Source organism: Lissotriton helveticus, chromosome 2_1 (assembly GCF_964261635.1).
Source record: "Lissotriton helveticus chromosome 2_1, aLisHel1.1, whole genome shotgun sequence".
NCBI classification, from domain to species: domain Eukaryota; kingdom Metazoa; phylum Chordata; class Amphibia; order Caudata; family Salamandridae; genus Lissotriton; species Lissotriton helveticus.
This window is the reverse complement of record NC_136059.1, coordinates 1,156,470,887-1,156,491,739: the sequence shown is the minus strand read 5'-3', so window position 1 is coordinate 1,156,491,739 and position 20,853 is coordinate 1,156,470,887. Positions and strand designations below refer to the sequence as shown.

At 42.1% G+C, this 20,853-nt stretch overlaps 1 protein-coding gene across 4 annotated transcripts in view; it reads right to left on the bottom strand.

Annotated features, from left to right (window-relative positions):
* Nucleotides 1-20,853, bottom strand: part of JAK2 (Janus kinase 2) — a 1,231,913-nt gene that overhangs the window by 1,087,408 nt on the left and 123,652 nt on the right. For 3 of the 4 annotated variants that reach the window (XM_078676001.1, XM_078676005.1, XM_078676002.1), the window contains exon 2: nt 2,972-3,102. The exons of the other annotated variant lie outside the window; for it this stretch is intronic. The gene's annotated coding sequence lies outside the window, so the exon portion shown is untranslated. The remainder of the gene's footprint in view (nt 1-2,971; nt 3,103-20,853) is intronic. 4 annotated transcript variants of the gene reach the window in all.

Genomic DNA, 20,853 nt, shown 5'->3' with positions numbered 1-20,853 from the left:
CGGCGGAAATGCCGCCGTGGAAAGGCATAGGACCGCCGTCATCCTAATATGCCTGGCGGTGTCTGATAGACACCGCCAGCCATGTTAGAGTTTTTCCGCCGCGGTCGGAAGGCGACCGCGGCGGAAAAGCTGTGGACGGAAAAAATATCCCCCAGCCATCCTAATCTGACGGGGGGTATTTTTTCAGTCAGCAGCGGTTAATGCGCATCCTCCGGGCCGGCGGTGGCCTCCGGCCCGGAGGATGCGGATTATCCGCGATCATAATCGGCCCCTTAGTATTGGAGAATGAGAAATGGTCATTCCAGAAGTCGTGGAGGTAATAACAACAACACTTAGAGCCGCAGGATAAGGAATTAAAGATGTAAGATAGGAAGGGTATTTCTACTCACTGGGGTGGGTGGGCCAAGCACCATAAACTAAGACTGTTCTCTTTACCACAAAATAGAAATGCGTCCTTGACGAAAGAGAATCAACTGACTTGCAATGCAGGTTTGTTTGCAATCATTTCTATCATGGTGCGGCTAATAATGACTATCATGAACATGTTTTTGATACTAACAATAATGGTGATGAGCAGCGAGATTAGTCGAACTGTCAACAAGCAAGGATGTCATTAAGGATTTAGATGACAAAATGTTAATGTAAGCCCTATGGCTGCTTGTCACCTTAGGAATGCCGACTGGTGATTGACACATAAGAAAGTACATACGAGAATCGGTTAATCCATCCTTCTTCACTGCTTCCAGTGTGCACTACTGGTCCTCCTCATCTACAACTTTAAATAAGCAAAGCAGCACTCTGACCCATTTCAAACTTTTAATACCAACTGGTCCTTCAATTCTGAAACATCTTTCTATGTAAAGAGGGGGGTCGCGATCCACTTTAGGCAGCTTGTGGGACAGAAATAGGCACACATTTTTCCTTGCATCCCTTCGCGCAATCACAACTTTAAATATAATATCTTTTTGCGATTCTCCCAAATATTCTATTCTAAACGTTAAAGACCTTATTTTTTTTCATCATGGCGATAAACGTCTCAATCATTATGCCAACAACCTTTACGCCAGATTTTGCCCTTCTATTATCGCTTTTGTTGATTTTATAATCCATGATGGTAAATATTTCTTCAAAGCTGATCATCCTTTGCGTTCAGTTTACCCAACTGTGTTCCATACAACTAATGGTGCACTTAACAGGGCCAACTCCACAGAGTTCAATATTGGTGATTATGGCTTGCAATCCTGTTTCTCCTTTTGTTTGTTCTTTAAAGCTCTAAGTGCAAACCCATTTTAAGCCTTACACAGGCATTTTCCCTGTGAGCTGCTTTGTCAGTTATGGGATTTTCAGCAACCACTTTAGCTTTTCTGTATAGCCTGCAGATTCCTTCTCCACAAGAGTGAAGCTGATAATGCTGTCAAACCAGCTAGCCTTCTTTTTCTTTCTCTGCTTCTTTTCTGTGAATTCCTAGTCTTCTATCAACCCAGTGATCCTATGACCCTTCCTACTGTGAGCTGATCTCCACTTGAGAATCTCCCTTCCAGTTATGTGTCAGCAGCACTCTGAAGTCAGTGCCAGACTGAATTTGCAGCAGGAGGTGCAAGTGAGGGTTGTGGTACTGTGCAGATCCAGAGATGGGAGCATGTCCAAAGAGGTAAGCAGCAGGAGAGGTAAAAGAGCTTTCCTTCTAGCGCTCATGCTAGGAGGGCCTGGAGATGATGCTCCTTGACCCGGTTGTGATGGGTTACCCCCAGATATCTTGCTGGTTCAGTTAAATACTACAGGAAAGGGGTTGTACTTGGGGGTGAATAAACTGCAGGTGGAGGGCAGGTTGGGAGGTGGCCACGTTCTGTGGTACCTGCTTCACCAAATATGTATTGCACAAGGCCACTGTTCTATGACCGACTACACCACAAAGCACCCTAACTTAAATTCCACGTCAGAACCTTGCTGAATCTGAAAAGACCTCTTATTCAGAATTGTTTTTGGGAACTTCAGAACTCCACTGCCATGTTGACGGGATGCAGACCACATGCCTACAATTGTCTCAATTCCAGAATGGTGAGTGAGGCGAAACTATCCTAGATTTGTAGTCTTCCTACCTAATAAATGCACATGGTATATGCAACTAGATCATCAGGTGACCAGGGGGCTGGGAAGCAAAGTACAGCTTTTTCTAACTTTCTGCAGCTCCCTAACATGCACTGGGCTTGGTTAGTCCGTGGACATTGGCAAGTTGTGCCCTACCTAGGCTTGGATCCTCTACAACATTGTGTAACCTCTGGAGTGTTTCAAATGATGGTCTTTAAAAATCGCCTACTTTGACTTCCTGATTAAGCAGAAAAAATATTTTCCCACTTTAAAAAAAAGTGCCTGTATTGCTCTTTTATGCATTGTGAGAAACATTATGCTCAATTCAGCAGGACTGTGTTGGTTGGTTACGGGTGCATGTCAATGGTCAAGTCTATAGCCACGACCCGTTTACTATGACCAGTTACGACTAAAGCAGTAAGCCTGACATATTTATTTTGAAAAGCATATGATAAACTCGAAAGGCAGTTTAGGGTGGATTATTAATATTAAGAATTAATGCCTGCAGAGGTGTATTTCTTGGAATCTCACAGATTACTGTGGTAGGCAAGGTGTTGGTTCCCCCTAGGACAAACCAAAGGGCTCGAAGAGTTGTATTGTGATAATCCTGGTTAAGCCCTTTCAGAGATAAATGTTTTGTTTGGCAAACTATTACTTAGAACGTCTATGAGTGGCTCAATACAAATATGTACTAAGCAATGACGTGACAGAATGACCCTAAAGTGTAAAGCAGAAAGGAATGAGCAAATACAAATATTTGCCTGTGAGCAGACATCAAAACTGGACCAATAAGCATACCATAGTACTTTATCCTGGTAAGTGTTAGAGCAAAAACTGCGTTATAACAACGAAAAAAGAGGAGAAGTTCTGAAGACTGCTTTACCTTACACCACTGGGCATTTTCCAAATTCAAGGAAAGTTCCATAGAATCTATTTCAGCATTGTCGCCTCACAGTTCGCCTCATCTCGTAGCACAGCTTTATTTGTTCTCACTCTAGACACAGGATTTCTATCCTAGAATGAAAAGTAATATTGTGCATTAAAGTCGACATAGAAGCCACTCCTGTACTTACATCTACTGTCTATCTACACACAATAACCTGAAGACTGCAAACATACAAATGATGGAAAAAATTTCTGGATCTCCAAAATAAACCTGTTTTCCCTTGTTTAGTTTCGGCTTATAAAAACAGCGCATGGGGTCTGGTTACGAAAAACAAGCTGTGGACTAACAAAGAACATAAAGCACACCAGATTTGGTGTGGGGGTTCTTCAATTGGTCCCATTAGTTATGAATGGGACAACAGAAAGAGAGTAGAGCCAAGAGAATTGACTATTACAACCAATATGGACATTAAGAGGTGGCGAGGTCCTGTGTCAACTTTTCGCAAATTTTTCTTCCCTACACAACTTTCCAGACTATCTGATATCAGTATGTTGAACTCAGAAATACACTGAAAACATTACAGGGTAAACTTTTCTTTGCGAGTTTCGAACAATGATTCATCAAAGCAACATTTTATTATTTATAGTAAATCATATCAGATATCGATGTCCTTCAACAATGATTTTTTGAGGTCGAGCATAGCGGCAGCGCGCATGCACTGCTCGCTCTGCGAGGCTTGCTGTAATAGAGTATGCATTGAAAGCCCCGCCCACTCCGCAGCCATATTTGTCATTGGCTTTTGTCGGTGTCCTTCCTAAATTCTGGCTTGTGATTCGTAAAAAGGTTTGTTAGTCCCTCCTTGGTACCGCCTTGTTTGCATTTTTTACTTCGTATAAGGGCTGGCTCTTTTACTTGTGTTGGTACGCAGCAGCTTTTATTACTAGTTGGTGAGGACTATTTAATTGTTCTTATTCGTTTTTTAAATCAGCCTACCTTGATTTGGTTACATCGAATGTTTCGGCATGGTCTGCTTTACCAGGATTTGATGCATTTTTAGGCACAGATTAGAGGTGGTAAAGCGCAGGTAAGCCTACTTGTTTGCCTTTTCCACAAACAGCTTTTCCGTTTTAAACTATGCATGGGCTTTAACATTTTACCCCTCAATTTCAGCAGCCTACTGCCTCAATCTGGTTACATAATTACATTAAGTGTTTCAGTGTGGTCTCCCTCCCCCGTTCATCCCTGTGTCTGCTTTTCAGTCCCACACACTGAAGGTGGCAGCTGGAACTCTCTTGTTGGACAGATGCGTGGATTGTATCCGGCTCCCCTCGTCCATGCAATGCCAGGTCAGCCCTGACCAAAGGTGGCCGAGGACTCGGAGGATCTCTGCAGTCCTTACCATGTGGGATCCAGTGGCATTGACCCAGTAGGACTGTGTTCTTTCCAGGGGAGAGAGGCGGCCGCAATCCTTGTGCGAGCGAGTGAGGTCAGAGAGGAGCCATTGCATTTACCACGCAACCCACCTGTAGAGACCTTTACACCACCAACACAGGCAGACATGACACAGGCTGTTGTACAACAAGATATTTGCTCAGAGGCTGACGAAGCCTGGGCATCTGGGATCGGGGCTCGCAATCAAGTCAAGTCAAGTCAAGTCAAAATATATGTTTATTATGACCTTAGTCTTTAAACAATACAGTGAGTAAAACGCCGATTTGAGTATGCGACATAAAATTGTACACTTATTATTTTTAAAAACGTGTCCATTAAAATATCATACACACCATTATTAAAACTACATAATTTATATACAAATGTTAAAACCTATACACATTCTTATCCCTCCAAGAGTCTCTTCTGCTAAGATAAAAATACAGTAATGCAGGTTATTCTTTGGCCCTCAGCGCACCCAGGGCCTCCTTTAAGAACTTCCCGAGGGCTATTACAATATCCAAGTATGGGATTTCAGATAGGAGTCTGGCCGCCTGAAACCTTGTTTTTACCTCATATTTTAGAAATACTGGGCGCAGCCACCTTTTCCTATATTCTAAGAGTACCGCACAGTCTAGCAGGAAATGCATCAGGTCCCCCTTGGTTCCCAAGTTACACCTACAGTGACCTTCCTCATCTAGCATTCTTATATTGAGGTCTCTGTTTGTTACCCATGGGTTGATACCAATTCGAAGCCTCAGTATCTCTTGCCTGAGGCCACGATTGGGTAATCTATCGAGATATGGGAACCAGTTTTCCTGGGGCCACGCATTTAGCATGTGTGCCACAGATTTTTTCTTAGTTAGGTAACCCATATCAGTTGATTTCGAGACCTCTTTCCCCCTTTGCTTCAGATCGCCTTTGGAGATAAGTATTTGATATGAACTCAAATCCAAATCGATCTCAAGTGCGTTGCAGATTCCCTTCAATTTTTCCCTACTGGACTTTGCCCATTTTAACTCGCTTTTCTGAATTTCTTTACGACACCAATATGCTACTTTTTTACTTTCGGGGTCGTCTAGTCTCTTCCAAAATCTGATCACAGCCATCTGGGTTAAAGTCACCCACGACTTTGTACCTAATTCAGTTCTGATGGCTTGTATCATTGCAGATTGAGGAAGAGATAGGAGCCTTTTTATGCAGTTACCCTCCATCGTGTCCCAAGATCCCTTACCGCTCAAATAAAGGATCTCTGCGCCATATAAAGCTTGCGGGGGGATCATTGCGTCAAAGGCTCTGAGTAATGGTCGGTGTGATTTCTCGCCATAGTCCCCATTGAACCTTTTTAGGCCGCATATGGAGGAGAGTGCCTTTGCTTTTTGCGTTTCCATGTGGGAAGACCAGTTTAAGGCCCTGTCGAACCAGATACCCAAATATCGGTACTCATCTACTGACTCAAGTTTAAGGTTCCTTATGACCCATCTAAATCTGCTTGGCTTTTTCCCAAAGCATAGGGTTTTAGTTTTGTCCAGATTGATGGTTAAGAATTTGTTGGCACAGTAGGTATTGAAAGCATTTAGCTCCCTTTGGAGGCCTCTCTCGGTCTGGTCTACTATCACCAGGTCATCCGCGTACAATAGGCAGGGTATCTTGTTTCCGTCCATTTGGGGCTGGCACTACCCTCCACCTCAAGGTGTGCCGGAAGGTCTGACAGGAAAATCGAAAATAACTGGGGGGCCAGCACACAACCCTGTCTTAGCCCGTTGACGATGGGTATTTTGGGAGTTAGGGAGCCCCCAGTGTCTTTAATTACTTACCCCCAATTTTCCCTATGGAGTTCTATTATTATAGTGAGAAGGTCTTTTGGGATATTTAGCCTCTTTAATGTATCCCATAGGCTAACTCGATCCACAGAGTCAAAGGCTGCTTTAAAGTCGACGAAACAACAGCATAACTTGCCATTTTGTTCCGTCGACTTCCTCGCCATCGCCCATAGGGCAAACCCGTGGTCTATTGTCGAGTGGCCCGGTCTAAAACCGCCCTGTTCTATGGGGATTATTTGGTGCGCCTCAACCCACGTATTCAGTTGTTTTAGGACAATCTTAGCGAATACTTTTTCTCCAATGTCTAGGAGATTAATCAGCCGATAATTTCCTGGAGCATCTTTGCTCCCCTTTTTATGGATCGGCCTGATTATGGCCCCTTTCCAGGTTGGGGGTATTACTCCTTCTTTTAGCACTACCTGGAACATCTTTGCAAGGAATCTTGCCCACCATTTGACCTCGGTCTTCAAGATTATTGCAGGTAAATTGTCTTGTGCTGCTTGTTCGAAATCTTTATCATTTGAGCAATTTCTCTTGATGCGAAGTAGCTCCCCATATGGGATACTTTTCTTTAAAGATGTCTGATGACTACTACTTGCCTCAAGGGTCTAATTACCGGCTGTGGATTTTCTAAACAGCTTCGTACAGATTTCATCATCTTTGATAAAAACTTGAAGGTCTAAAAAGGATACCATGGTTTGACTCATGTGCCAACTGAAGTGGAGGTTAAGGGAGTTGTTATTAAGTAGATCAAGGTATGTTTCTGCCTGTGATTTGGGGCCCTTCCATAAGATAAATAAATAATCAATATACCGATGCCATGCTACAGTGCAGTTCACGTATTCATTAAAGGGTTCCACCCAGGCCACCTGCTTCTCCCACCAGCCCACGAATAAATTTGCGTAGCTGGGGGCGAAGCAGGTGCCTATCGCGGTCCCCCTTATTTGCCGGTAGTGTTGCTTTACAAAAAGGAAAATGTTATTACAAAGAACAAATTCTACAAATTCCAACAACATTTCGTTGTGTTCAGAATATTCGAGAGATCTTCCTTTAAGAAAATACCGGACTGCCTGTATGCCCTTTTGATGATCAATGACGGTATATAGGCTGGTTATGTCCAATGTGATCATCCACATGTCAGTTTCCCAAGGTATATCCATAATGTTCTTAATGAAATCAATAGAGTCTTGAATGTATGAGGGCAATTTTCTGACAAAGTCTGCAAGGAAAGACTCAATATATTGAGACATAGAGTCTGTTAGGCAGTCAATAGAGGAGACAATCGGTCTGCCGGGCGGTCGTTTGGTGTCTTTATGCACTTTTGGTAAGTGGTAAAATGTCGATGTTACAAGACAAGGGCAAGCCAGAAATGTATGCTCCTTGTCATTAATCATGCCTCTTCCTGCCCATTTCATGAGCAGCTTATGGTATTGATCAATGCTTGTGATGTAATCATCTCTGCTAATTTTTTGATAGCAGTTACCATCCGACAATTGACGCATCGCCTCCTAGTGTTCTCTTGTCATCACAACCACGTTGCCGCCCTTGTCAGAGGGTTTAAATATTAGCTGAGGGTTATCCTGTAGTTCTTTTAAAGCTTTTTGTTCTCCTCTGGTTAGGTTATATTGTGGGTTAGGCACGGTAGCTGTTCTCATTCTTAAGAGATCTTGATTTACTGCCTGTTCAAATACGTCAATGGCATCATAAGTTGAAGCTGGTATAAAAGTCGATTTTGGTTTAAAGTTCTGGTGCCAGTCTTTGTTTGATGCCAAATCTTATAGCTTCCGTCACATTCAATTCAGGGTCTTGAGAGTCTGTTGGTACTTGACTGGAAATGAGTTGCATAGCTCTGAGATCAATACCAGTCAATGTGGAGGGTTCCATTTGTGTACCAGATGTTACTGCCAAAGGTAAACGATTTTCACCTCTTAGTTTAAAGAATTTTTGTAATTTCAATTTCCGTGAGTAGAGATATAGATCAATACGAGTTTGGGTGTATTCCAATTTCTTAGTTGGGCAAAATGTCATTCCTTTTTTCAACACACTTTCTTGTAATTGTAATTGTAATTGTAATTGTAACTGTGTTTTGTATCGCGCCAAATCACCGACAGGTCTCAAAGCGCTACTGACCAAGTACAGCAACAAAGATGGAATGAAAGTATGTGGGTGTGTGATCTAAATAGCCGATTATTGAGATGGAAAAGCGTCCTTGAAGAGTAAAGTTTTCAGGGACTTCCTGAAGTGGAGGAGGTTAGGTTCTCTGCGAAGCGCCTCTGGTAACTTATTCCAGGTGGTAGGGGCCTGAACTGAAAAAGATCTGCCTCCTTTAGTTGTTAGCTTGAAGCGTGGGCAGGATAACAGAAAAGATCCGGACGATCGCAGGGCGCGCTTTGGTTCGTATAGCTTGAGCCTTTCTTTTACATAGGCTGGTGCCTGTCCGTGGACTGCTTTGTGACAGATACACATACTCTTGAATTCGACTCTCTGCGCTATAGGCAGCCAGTGTAGCCTATAGAGCAGAGCTTGATCTTTAGATAGCTTATGGTGTGTCAGGTTAATGATGGAGAGATCTACAGGTCGTGTCACTTCTTCAGGTTTCTCTGGCTGCGTGTTTGAGTAGCCATTCCTAGTTGTCGTCCTGTATCTGCCACCCCTTCTTGTCTTCCTGTTACTCGGCTTTGTCGGTTTTGTGGGGCCTGTGATCTGCCTCTCCCCCCTCGTTGTCGGGAGTTGCGCATTAATTGGAACTCCTCTAAAAACGCCCTCTGCCACTCAAGGGATATGTGGTTGTACCAGTGGTTTCCTCCCCTGATTGTTCTGTGTCTGTACTCACAGCTGACTCAGATATGTCTTTGGATTGTATATTTTTTGGTCCACCTCCTCTCAGGGCCTTTGCGTGGGGCATCGAATTCGCGTGCAAATGTAAGAATTTTGCCCTGTTTATAATCATTTGCATCCCGAATGAATTTCGTGTGTTTTCTCAATTTGATTTTTTCTTGATATGCAATCAAATGAATTTTCATTCTCTCACGTAGATCGGCTTTGTCGGACATTTCAGTGTTTGCATCAATTAGTGACTCTGTCTTCGCTATTTCCTGCAGACATTTTTCACGGTCACTCCAGGCAAATTTAATGAGAATCTTTAACATCCCAGCGCTAGACTCTGCGGTATACTCTGACCATTCTTCGAGAAGCGCAGGGTACGGATTCTCATAGGAAGGAATAGTGTAAATGCGCAATCCGCGTGGTACTCTTTTGACCTCAAGGTAACGTTGCAGTGAGGTCGCTTCCCACCATTTCCGGACTTCGCGCTCCATTAGTCTTTCTAATTTGTTAAACAGTGTCTGTAGTAAATTGGGAGTTTCATTTTCTGTAGCCTTGTCAGGACGTTGCATTGGGCTGCATTTAAACACATCATCAGCCTCTGCATTCCTCGCGGTATCAGAAAACATTTTAATCAATGGTTTAGGCAGAAACTTGTGTACAGGTTGAATGTGCGTTATTACAAGCAAATATTAAGGTTGCTTTTAAATCCACTCACTCCGGCTAGTTATTATTCGAACTGTTCAAGCGTCCGTGTATATATGACACGATTTGGTAAACGGCAAACGGGCAGGCGCGATGAGCACTCCCCAGCCTGATTATGGTCCCGAAATTCCGTAATGCTGGGTTGTTCGGCTTGTAGCGGTGCATATATACATATATACAGACACACACACACACACACACACACACACACACACACACACACAGACACACACAGACACACATAGATATACACACATGCACACACTGAACAAGCCAAAGGTTACAGGGATGTTATAGTTAGGAAATAGAATTTTTTTAAACCCTTAAGAAATTCACACAAAAAACAAAGGTTACAGGGACGTTAGTTAGGCTCAGATTTTACTCATACTAAACCAGTGATATTCAGCAGTTAAGTTACCCGAGCTAACTATAACTTACGCCCCTGCAATGCACTGCTTATAACCTCACATATTACAACACTCATGCCATGGTCAGTGACATCACTGATGGCATCTCAAATTACATCACTGAGGACATCATCCAGTGAGTGTAAGTGCTTTGTAAACATTATATATACTAAACTACAGCCCAAGTTAAATTACTAATCTTTATGTACTACTGAGTGATACTATTTCTAACATATGTCATATGAGTGGCTTGGTGATTGTCTGTATGGTTGTGGGAGTGGGTGTCTGATTGGCTGTTTGGTTTTGTCACTATGTGTGTGAGTGGCTCTATAGGCCTGTCAGTGGGAATGTGAGTGGCTGCAAGGGTCTGTGAATGGGTTTGTGAATGCTTGTTTTGGTGTGCGAGTGGTTGTATGGGTGTGTGAGGGTTGTATGGGTGTGTGGGTAGGTGTCTGAGTAGCTCTGTGGGTGGGTGAGTGGTTGTTTGGGTATGTAAGTGGTTGTGTGAGTGCTTGAATGGGTCTGTGAGTGGTTTTGTGGTGCATAAGTAGGTGAGTTAGTGGATGTATGGGTCTGCAAGTGGTTATATGGGTGTGAGTGGGCGTGTGTGAGTGGTTGGTTTTGTGGGTGTGAGTGGGTCTATGAGTGGTTCTGTGGATGAGGTCATCAGTGACGTCACTGGCCATGTCATGAGTGATGTAATATGTGAGGTCATAAGCAGTGCATTGCTGGGGGAGTAGGTTATAGTTAGCTCAGGTAACTATAACTTTGAAATCCCACTGGTTTGGTTTGAGTGAAATCTGTGCCTAACTAGAACGTCCCTATAACCTTTGTTTTTTCAGTGCATTTCTTTAGGATCCCTATTACCTTTGGGCTTTTTTTAGTCAGTTTCTACATTTCTTTAAGGCTATTTTCTAACTAACTCTCCTTGCAACCTTTGCTTTTTTAGTGAATTTCGAAGTTCTTTTGTTATTTCCTAACTATAATGTCCCTAAAACCTTTGTTTTTTGTGTGAATTTCTAACGCTTTTTAAATTTTGTTTCCTAACTGTAACCTATAATCTTTGAGAGTGGGTGTTTGAGTGGCTGTATAGGTCGGGAGGTGAGTGTGTGAGTAGCTGTGTGGGTATGCGAGTGCTTTTGTGGGTGCGAGAGTGGCTGTACAGGTAGGTGAGTGTGTGAGTGGCTGTATGGGTGGCTGTGTTAGTGGTCTTGTGTGTGTGTGAGTGGCTTTATGGGTGTGTGAGTGGGTGCATGGGTCTGTGAATGTATGTGAAAGTGCCTGAAAGGGTGTGTGTATGTGGCTGAATGGCTGTCAGTGTGGGTGTGTCAGTAGCTGTGTGAGTAACTGGGCCTGAACGGAACCTCACCTGCTCCTTTACCAAACAAGAGTCGACAGTTTTGCAGAAAAAGTCTACCCAACCGGAGGATTTCTACTGGTTAATTAGTAAGTGCTACCTCTTGGTTAATAATCGATGCACATTCTACATTACAGCTGCGTAATGGACCACTAGTCTCCAGTGACCTTGTCTGCAAGTAATTTCAGCAATGTGATTGTTCCTCAAGCGTCTTGAGCCACAAATCTGTGATAACATGAATCCTCATCTAGAGAAGAGGACAAGACTACAAATAGGGGATTCTTCACCAAACAAGAGTACTTCCTTCTTACTATATGATATAAGTGGTTCTTTGTTTGGTGGAGAGGTCCTCAGAATTCCTCTGCATCAAGAACGTGTCACTAAAATCGCTGGGAAACGCACTCGGAGGCATTTTGGTAAGCAGTCCATCAACTAGGGAAAAGGCAGGAAGACCTTTGCATACTACTAAAGAAAATGGGGCGGGCCTAACGGGCAGACTTTTGCAGATGATTTTGGACATTTGCATACTTAGGGTAATTGAAAGAGAGAACCATGTAATCTATTCCCTAGACAAGAAAGAAACCACTTGTCACAGTCACTATGGATCAGAGTGAGCTCCAATAGAGCAACGATGCATTCACCTCCATTAAGGATTTCAGAATGTATTTCAGCATGGAATTAGAGAGGAAACACACTTACGTTACGTTATCCAACTAAAGAAGTAAGGATCATTTGTGATTTATAGAAGTACAGCTTCAACTGGGGCACCTGCTGTGTTTGCATATGCAAATGCTTTGAGTTGAGGTTTAATATCTGTGAAATGAGCCTCGGGGCCATGAAGGAGCTTAATTTTTTCCAAGAAGGGTCCGCACTTTGCCAAAAATGTCTACCCGACTACAGTAATTTCTACTGGTTAATTATTAGGCACTATCTTGTTGGTTAAATGTCTAGTGCATATTCTACACTACAGCTGTGTAAAGGACCACAAGGTAATGACCTTGTGAGAATATCATTTCGGCAATGTGACTGATCCCGAGCATCTTCATCCACAAATCTGTGATAACAAGAATCCTCGTCAAAAGAAGATGACGAGACGACAAAGAGGTTAATCTCCACCTTATGAAGTAAAGCGGGAGGGGGCCTCATCTCTTGGGGCCCGGCTCTTGATCCTTGGGGCCCTGGAGCCCACCCAGAGCATCCAGTCTGCAGCATTGGGGACTGCGGGGGGAGCCTCAATGCTCCCGCCTCCAGCGGGAGCTGGCGTAGCTCCCACACGCAGGGAGCAGCCAAAAATGCTGCTCTCTGCATGTGGGAGCAATCCTTTGATCTGTTTTCTTGCCAGCTGAAAACAGATGAAAAGTCAGCTCCCAGTGAGGGGGAGCAGTTTTCCTGCTCCCGTCCGCTGGAAGCAGACTTACTGTTTGCTCTTGCTTGAAGGGAGCTGTAAAAGGTCCATCAAGCGAGCGCTAACAGCTATGCTCAGGAGGCGGGCACCCCAGGACATAGCGAGCCGGCCCTGGAGGGTAAAGGCCCCAGGGCCATTAATGGCTCCAAGAAGGGGGCCACATGCCCCCCCCTCCTTTCTTTTTATTCGGCCTGGCCCCAGGGAGGTGTTGGCCCCCGATGCCATAAATAGCCGGTAGGGGTACCGCGCAGCCCCCCTCCTCCTTTCTCTATATTCAGCCTAGCCCATGGGAGGTGGTTGTCTCCAGGGTGTAAACAGCCCTAGAGGGGGGTCTGCCCCCCTCCTTCAAATATAATTTAATTGGCCTTGCCCTGGGGAGGTGGTGATCCCTGGGGCCGAGAGCGGCCTACTGAGGGGAGCTAGGGAGCTGCACAGCTCCCTTCCAGTTCTTTTTATGTTTGCCCTGGCTCCAGGGAGGTGGCGGTTCCTCGTGCACATATCAGCATTGGGGAGGAGGGGTCGCAGATGCCCCCCTCCCCAAAGTATCTATAAAAATAAGCCCCTGGGACTTGGCCCACCTTGGGGCTGATGTAGAAACAGAGCAGGAGACTGCGCTTTCTTTTTTCGCTTTGATTTGCAAATCTTTGTGATTTTCCCCATTTTTTAGGTCCAGCCTAGCGTTGCAGTGCATGCACTGCTCGCTTTGCGAGGCATGCCGTATTAGGATTAATTTTAGAAGTGGTGTTGAAGCCCCGCCCATATGTTTCATTGACTGGCGTCATCGTCCATGGTAAATGCTGGCTTCCGATTCATAATGAGGCTTCCTCCTTGTTACCACCCTGTCTCCTTTTGGGGCCGCCCATTAGGACTGGATCTTTTACTTGCGGCATTGCATTGTCTCCTTCATTAGTCGGTGAGCACTTTTTTTATCCCAATCCTGCGGGCTTCTTTCCATATATTCATGTTTTCCTTCTTTCTCCCTTTTCCGCCTGTCTCTTGTTCCGTGCTAAACTCTGGTGACATAAGTCCGGTGCCCAGAAACAGGTTCCGGTTATCAGCACCTGCGACCACCGGAACAAATTTAACGTTGATGAAGGGATTGTCTATTGTGTCTGTATGTGGCTTCCATGCCTGCTAAGGGATAATAACCTGAAAGGAGTCATGAGAACGGTTCATTTCCTTGCAGAGTGAGCAGTGTCTGGGGTGAGCCACTGACAGGGGTCTGCTCCTGAGTTTGTTTTGCTCTGGTCTGGGGTCCGGGGCCACAGCCATAACATAACATAACAGGTGTATTTGTAAAGCGCACGTTCACCCCAGCAACGGGGTATCTTGGCGCTGAAATAACAGATGTATATTGTTACCCAACTCACTGGTACTCATTTTATCGATCTCAAATGGATGAAAGGCAAAGTGGACCCGCCGGGATTTTAACCTGTGACCATAAGGTTGAACACAGGCCCCTGCAGTGGATGCATTAGTCCATTGAGCCACCAGTATCCTCCACGCCGGTGCAAGCTGTAGTGGAGCCGGCCGCAGGGTGCAGCTGTCCTCGCTGGCTGGCACCGCCTTCTCTCTAGTGGCGCTGACACACACCGCGTTATAATAAATGCGGGTGAATGCGGACCAGTGCGCACCGAGGCGCTTATTGTTTTCTGAGGCGGGTGCCTCTCAGCTTTAAGAACACCGTGGTGTAGGGTTGTTTTAAAGACTGGTGTAACAAGTGTATATGCGGTATTGCCCTCTTGGGCTATTTTAAGATTCAGTATTTGATTTGTTGCTGTATTGGTCTTAAAATTAAAATTAAATTACACATGAGGGTAAAATAAATACAGTGTAGTAGTTCTAAACAAGTATGATATTTTTTTTAATAGTCCTCGGGTAGGCTTCATGTCCCTAAATTTAAACTTACTGTCCCCATCCGCTTAAGTGTATGTTAATCACAGTCCTTCTCATACTAAACTGTTATTTGCTGCTGTACCAACATCAACTCATGATCGATTATGAAAATATATACTTAAATAAAAATATTTTATTTTTTTAAATGTTTATACGTAAACGAAAAGATTGAATTGTTTGTAATGTTTCATTTTAAAATGTATATCAAATAACCTATCACCAGTTAGACGCGTGGGTTTGTATTACATTTATTGTCTTACTCGTGTAGATTTGACACCGGTGGCACACACAGTAATCTGAATTTTCACACACCTTTAATGGTGTAGTTCATCAAAGTGCTGAAAGCACGAAGTCGGATAGAGAGAAATGCGCATCGAAACGCTGAGGTGTCAACTACACTACAAATACAAGCAAAGTGGTTTGCCAGTTGAACGCTCATCGCTAATATCTGTCGTGAAGTACAGATCGGAAGTTCATTTTCTGACTGAGCAACCCAGGCTACATACTGTTGTCTAATACTAATTTTAAAAAACTACCGGTATAAATCTCTTGCAGCGCCTGGTGGGATTATATAGTTAGGTATAAGGCACTACTTAAATACAATTTATTATCATTTAGGTGGAAAGATGCAGAAATTATTGATTAATAATTTAGATATGTACATAACATCAAGAAAGATTCGTGTTACTTTACACGTTTCATTTTTATACTAGTGAATGACGACGACCATGCCTGGACTAGAATAGTTCTATATTTTCCCTACTAGAATCCAACTTCTTTTAAAACTAACAACAAACACACAGTTGTGTCGGGCAAGACGCCGTCCTTTGCCTTCAATGCTTTCTTTTATAATCTGTGTGAGCACTTCCTGATTAAAGTGGCAATTTTGTGTAACTGTGTGTGTTTTAATTTATATATATTTCATTTAAAAGTAATATTAGCAGTTTCATTTATAAACATCAACTTTGCATTTCGCCTACTTCAGTTACGCATGTTATTTCCCAAACACAACTGATTCATAGTGAAATGTGTATGGGTTTATGCTGAGAAGCTGGCATATTATTCATTAATTAATTTAGTTTTAATTTGGAGTTTTGAATAGCGCGACTCGTCATTTTGACCACTACTGAGAGCTAAGAAAACAAGCATTTGCAATGCAATAGGTCTTTTAGAAACTTTGACCTATTGCAAATGACAATGCCGTTTATTATTGCAGGTTTTTTAACCCGTTGGCTGCGCCGCCGATTGTGCGTAAGTGCGGCACTTCCGCAAAACGGACGGGGCCGCGTCGGCCATTGTCCGACGGCAGCACCAGCGAGGTTGCTCCGTATTAAAAGAAACTGTACAAGATCTACCGATTTTGATACTGCGGCCCATGAATCTATTTTAAGGTTCCAAGTAAGAGGGTACTCGGACCAGATTTTAGAAAAGGCATATGATAAAGTTCGAACAATTTCAAGAAGTAATCTTCTTAAAGATAAGCAAAAGACATCTACAAAGGAAGATAATACACCTAGGTTTATTACCACCTTTTCAAGAGAGTCCAAAGAAATACATAACATCATGAAACAAAATTGGCAGATTCTAAGATCAGATGGGATAATAGGCAAAGAGCTAGCTTGCTATCCAAAAATCACCTATTGAAAGAATCGTTCACGGAGGGATCTCCTAGTGCACAGTCATTTTGACTCAGTTCCACATACATCAAGACTAGGTAATTTGACGGGATTTTATCCCTGTCAAAACTGCAAGGCGTGCAAAGCGAGCACCAAACTAATCAATTATCAAGTCCCTGGGAAACCTCTAACCAGAAAAATTACTAAATTTCTAACATGTACCACCCCATTCTGTGTTTACTGTCTTGTCTGCCCATGTAAATTGCAATACATAGGCAGTACAATTCACCCAGTGAAGAGGAGAATTTTAGAACATGCAAGGGCAATACAGCATAATGATTCAAACTATCCAATAGCAAGGCATTTTGCGAAAGAACACCGAAGTGACCGGAATCTCCTGTGTTTCTTCTGTCTTGACCAAGTTCCTGTCAAAGAAAGAGGTGGCGAAAGGGAAATCCAGCTGCGCCGCCTCGAGTCAAGATACATTATTGATCTCAATACTATAACTCCCTTTGGGCTAAACACAGAAGAAGAATTAGCCATACACCTAGGCAAGTGAGTCCCAGTTTCCAAGATATCTTTGATTAATCGTAGTAGTATTTGCAAAGCCGAATCCACGAATCAAGAATATATATATCTATTATATCCAACATCATTGTTTTGTAAAAATATTTTTATTAATTACTATTTAGCTAATTATGCATGGTGAACTATGTTTTCAAAAATGATTGAGCATTTTTCTATAATTCAAGTAATGCATATACAAATATTTCTGTCCTATAACTAATGGCTTTTTTATAATTTACAAAACAAAAGTAATAAGTGTTGACAATCATGAATTAATTAAATGATTGGGCAAAATTGAAGATTAAGTTTGATTCAATGCCCATCCAGGGCTATATTTGTATGCATTTTTTATGTGTTTATTTAAAAGTCACTTGGGGAAAGTGCATGTAAAATTACACACTCCAAGATGGCTGCATTGTATGCATTAAATCAAGTCCATCGTTGCTGTTCATCACAGGAAATGATGTGATTAAGCCAAAAAACTTTATTTAACAAATTAATTTTTGTGTTATTTGGTAACAGCTAGGGGAAGGCGCGAAGCCGAAACACATTCTGTTGCTAATTTTCTGAATAAACATGGGATTATAAACCTTGTCCACGGAGTGCGGTCCGTTCCCTTTTGTCACGAGGGGGAAATTGAGTGGTGATATACATATATATACATACATACATATATATATATATATATATATACTGTAGCTCAACATCATGGTTATACACTGAGGTGCATCTTGGTGATATATTTTCCTTTTTTCACAAGTTCTGCCAAGCTCTGTATCAATTTTCAACGGTACTGTGATCAAATTCAACACTAAAACCTGTATTTAATGCCTTATATATTTTTTGATTGTTCTATTTTTGATTGTAACTGATTTAGTTGTGAATTATGCATTTAAGCATATCATTTGAATAATCGTTTTATGGACAATCTTTTATGCATTTGTGCAGTTAAGACATGCAAGTTTTTTAAAGTATTTGTACAGCAATATACAAAAATTTGCAAGAATTGGTATTGAACATGATGAAATTAACATCAGGCATTCATTTTTGATACGCGATTTTAAATGTGTTCAATGCAACTACAGCTGGCAATGTTAAATATGTACTATGGCTTTAAATTGTTCAACACAGGCTGTGGGCTGAACTATGTGATGCAGGTGTGGCCCGTAGGTGGGGTCAGAACTGCAAACATAAAAGAAAACTCCAAATAAGAAATGTGGTGTGTGAACAAGAGTACGTCAGTACTCGAAACGTTACATTTTTGAAAGGCTTGTGAATAAATACAACTTGCCTGGATATCGTGGGGTCTGCCTCTTCTTTCGCCACTTGTATGTGGAGGTTTGAAGATTACGTGATATATATATATATATATATATATATATATATATTCATTCCTCCAGCTATATAATTGTGGGTGTATTAATATCACCAGAGATAAGTCCGACTCGAGAAAGAAAAAAGTGACCAAACCCTTAGATGCCAATTTTCTAAAATCCCTGCTAACAGTTATGAGAAGGCTTTAAAAGTACCATAGCATTCATGAGAGTACACCCGTCTGTAAACCCCAAGGAACCAGACTTATGGTAATCTTTTGGCCTCAGACTTATTGCTATTAACTTTATGCTGTGATACTACAGGATCCCATCACTTTTTTTGTAGGGTTAAATTTGGAATCTGTGCACAAACCAAGCCACGGACATGTTTGACATGTAAGAAATAAAAAAGTGTTTCACCATTATATCAGTGAGTTGAGTGACATCTACTCAAAGGGCTATTTTTAAATAGGACATTGCTGCCCCCACACCTCTACCGTGACAATGTCACTAGTGAACTAAAAGGCAAGTTAGTTGTCATGTGTACCCTATATGAGGCCTAGATTCCTTTAAAAATGGACCAACATTATTGCCGTAAACAAACACGAGTTTTTTGCACATTGCCCATTCTGAACTCATGTATTTGAAGGTGCTGTCATTTGTGGCGATGACGAAAAGGGGGGTTGCTAAGATCACACAATTTGGTTATGCTGGGAAGCAAACATTGATACCAGGTTTTCAGGTCTATTTGTGCAATTAACCACTACCTGGGTATGCATTTTTTCTGTTTTGCATCAAAGGGTAAACAATATTTATAGAGATTTCTAGCTTTCTGGGTTTGCTGGCATTCCCAATGACCGTTTTCAATGTCCACACTGGAGAGATTGTTCAGAGATTGAAGACTGCAATTCTTCTGTCTGCCAACAAAGGTTCTCCCACGGGGTTACAACAGTGAATTCGGCCATGAGTCTGCGGACATGAATCGAGTAGCAATAGGAATGTAGCAGTAAACAGGAGGAATGTAAAGTGTTCGTTTAATTTCCCTGGCAAGATGTAGTTAGTTAAAAAACATACAAGGCAGCACTGCAACAGATAGGCATTAGTGAAAACATTACCCGCTTCATCGGCACAATCAATTTATAAAGCACATCATTGTCTGTGTCTTGAATTGACACCACCTGGAAATTTGACACTAGCAACTATGTTTGCATTGCAGGAGCACTCCTTGCCCTTTAAAGGAAATCGTTTGCACTCCATCAGATCTTTTGCAGTACCGAAACACTACACCGCTAATATTTTATCATACAGCTTTATCAAAATAGCAAGTGTGTGTGCGCTTTGTTCGAGATATTAGTCTTCCAGTCGCTTTTATTGTTTGCTGAATGTGGCCATTCAATACTGTGCAAACTAATCATTAAAGTTACAAAAACACATTGGATATACCAGTACTGTGGCCATTATACAGTATAGCAGCGGTTCTTAACCTTTTGACTTCAGTGAACCCCCAATGAATCATTAATGGAATCCGGGGACCCCACTGACTTACTACTAAAGCCTGGGACCCCCAACCTAAGCAATTTCTATGATTTAGAGCTCAGAACAATAGATACAAATACTAAAACAAGTATTCACCAAATAAATCCTTAAATATTGGAACATTTTGTGTAATTCACAATAAAATACATAGAAGACGTTTTCAAATGTTCGATGTTGCTTACTTATTAGCATATACCTTTTTAATTTTAATTGTTAAATGTTATTTAATTTTGCTAACCGTAGCAGACCCAGAGTATGCCTCACGGACCCCCAAGAAGTCCTCCGACCACAGGTTAAGAAACACTGCACTATAGTATTCCAAATACTGTTCTAATATAAATTTTCAAAACTGAAAAAATTAGGCTTTGGGCTAGTTGTGCATTATATTCTAAGTACTTTAAATATGAAATTAGAGAAGTTGTAATATACACCACAAATGTTACAAAATGTCATCCTTGGAGCCATGACACTTTTTAGTTCTCGCCTACAGCTATTGTTGAATACCTATTGTGGACAATACCTATACTTACAGTGGGCTTTAGGGCAGTCCATTTCTTACCATTGCTTGGCTTCCTTGTCAATATCATTTGCTTGTTTCTTACTTTACAGCGTTCCTACTTCTTCTATTTTACTCATTGTCACCCTTCAGACTACCCCCTCACTCTTCCTTTTTTCCCCATCTTGACACTATTTTTTTTAATGATTTTTTTAAAAACATTTCTTAATTTAATGCTCCAAGATTTCGTGCCATGTAGTGTAGTGACACATTATGACAGCAATCTCATTATATAACAGCTATGATAAAGCCTCTCTGATTATGCCACAGCTCGTGCCATAGTAGGGTTTGAATACTTGCAATTCCCTTATTTTGCCACCTTTCCACAGATCTACATACTGGGGCTGATGGTAGTGGTAATCAATAGTTCCAGGATTGGAATGCCCTTTCGAGTCTGTGTAAACCTACTAACTTGCATGTTTTAAGGGTTTTCGCCAGCTCTTC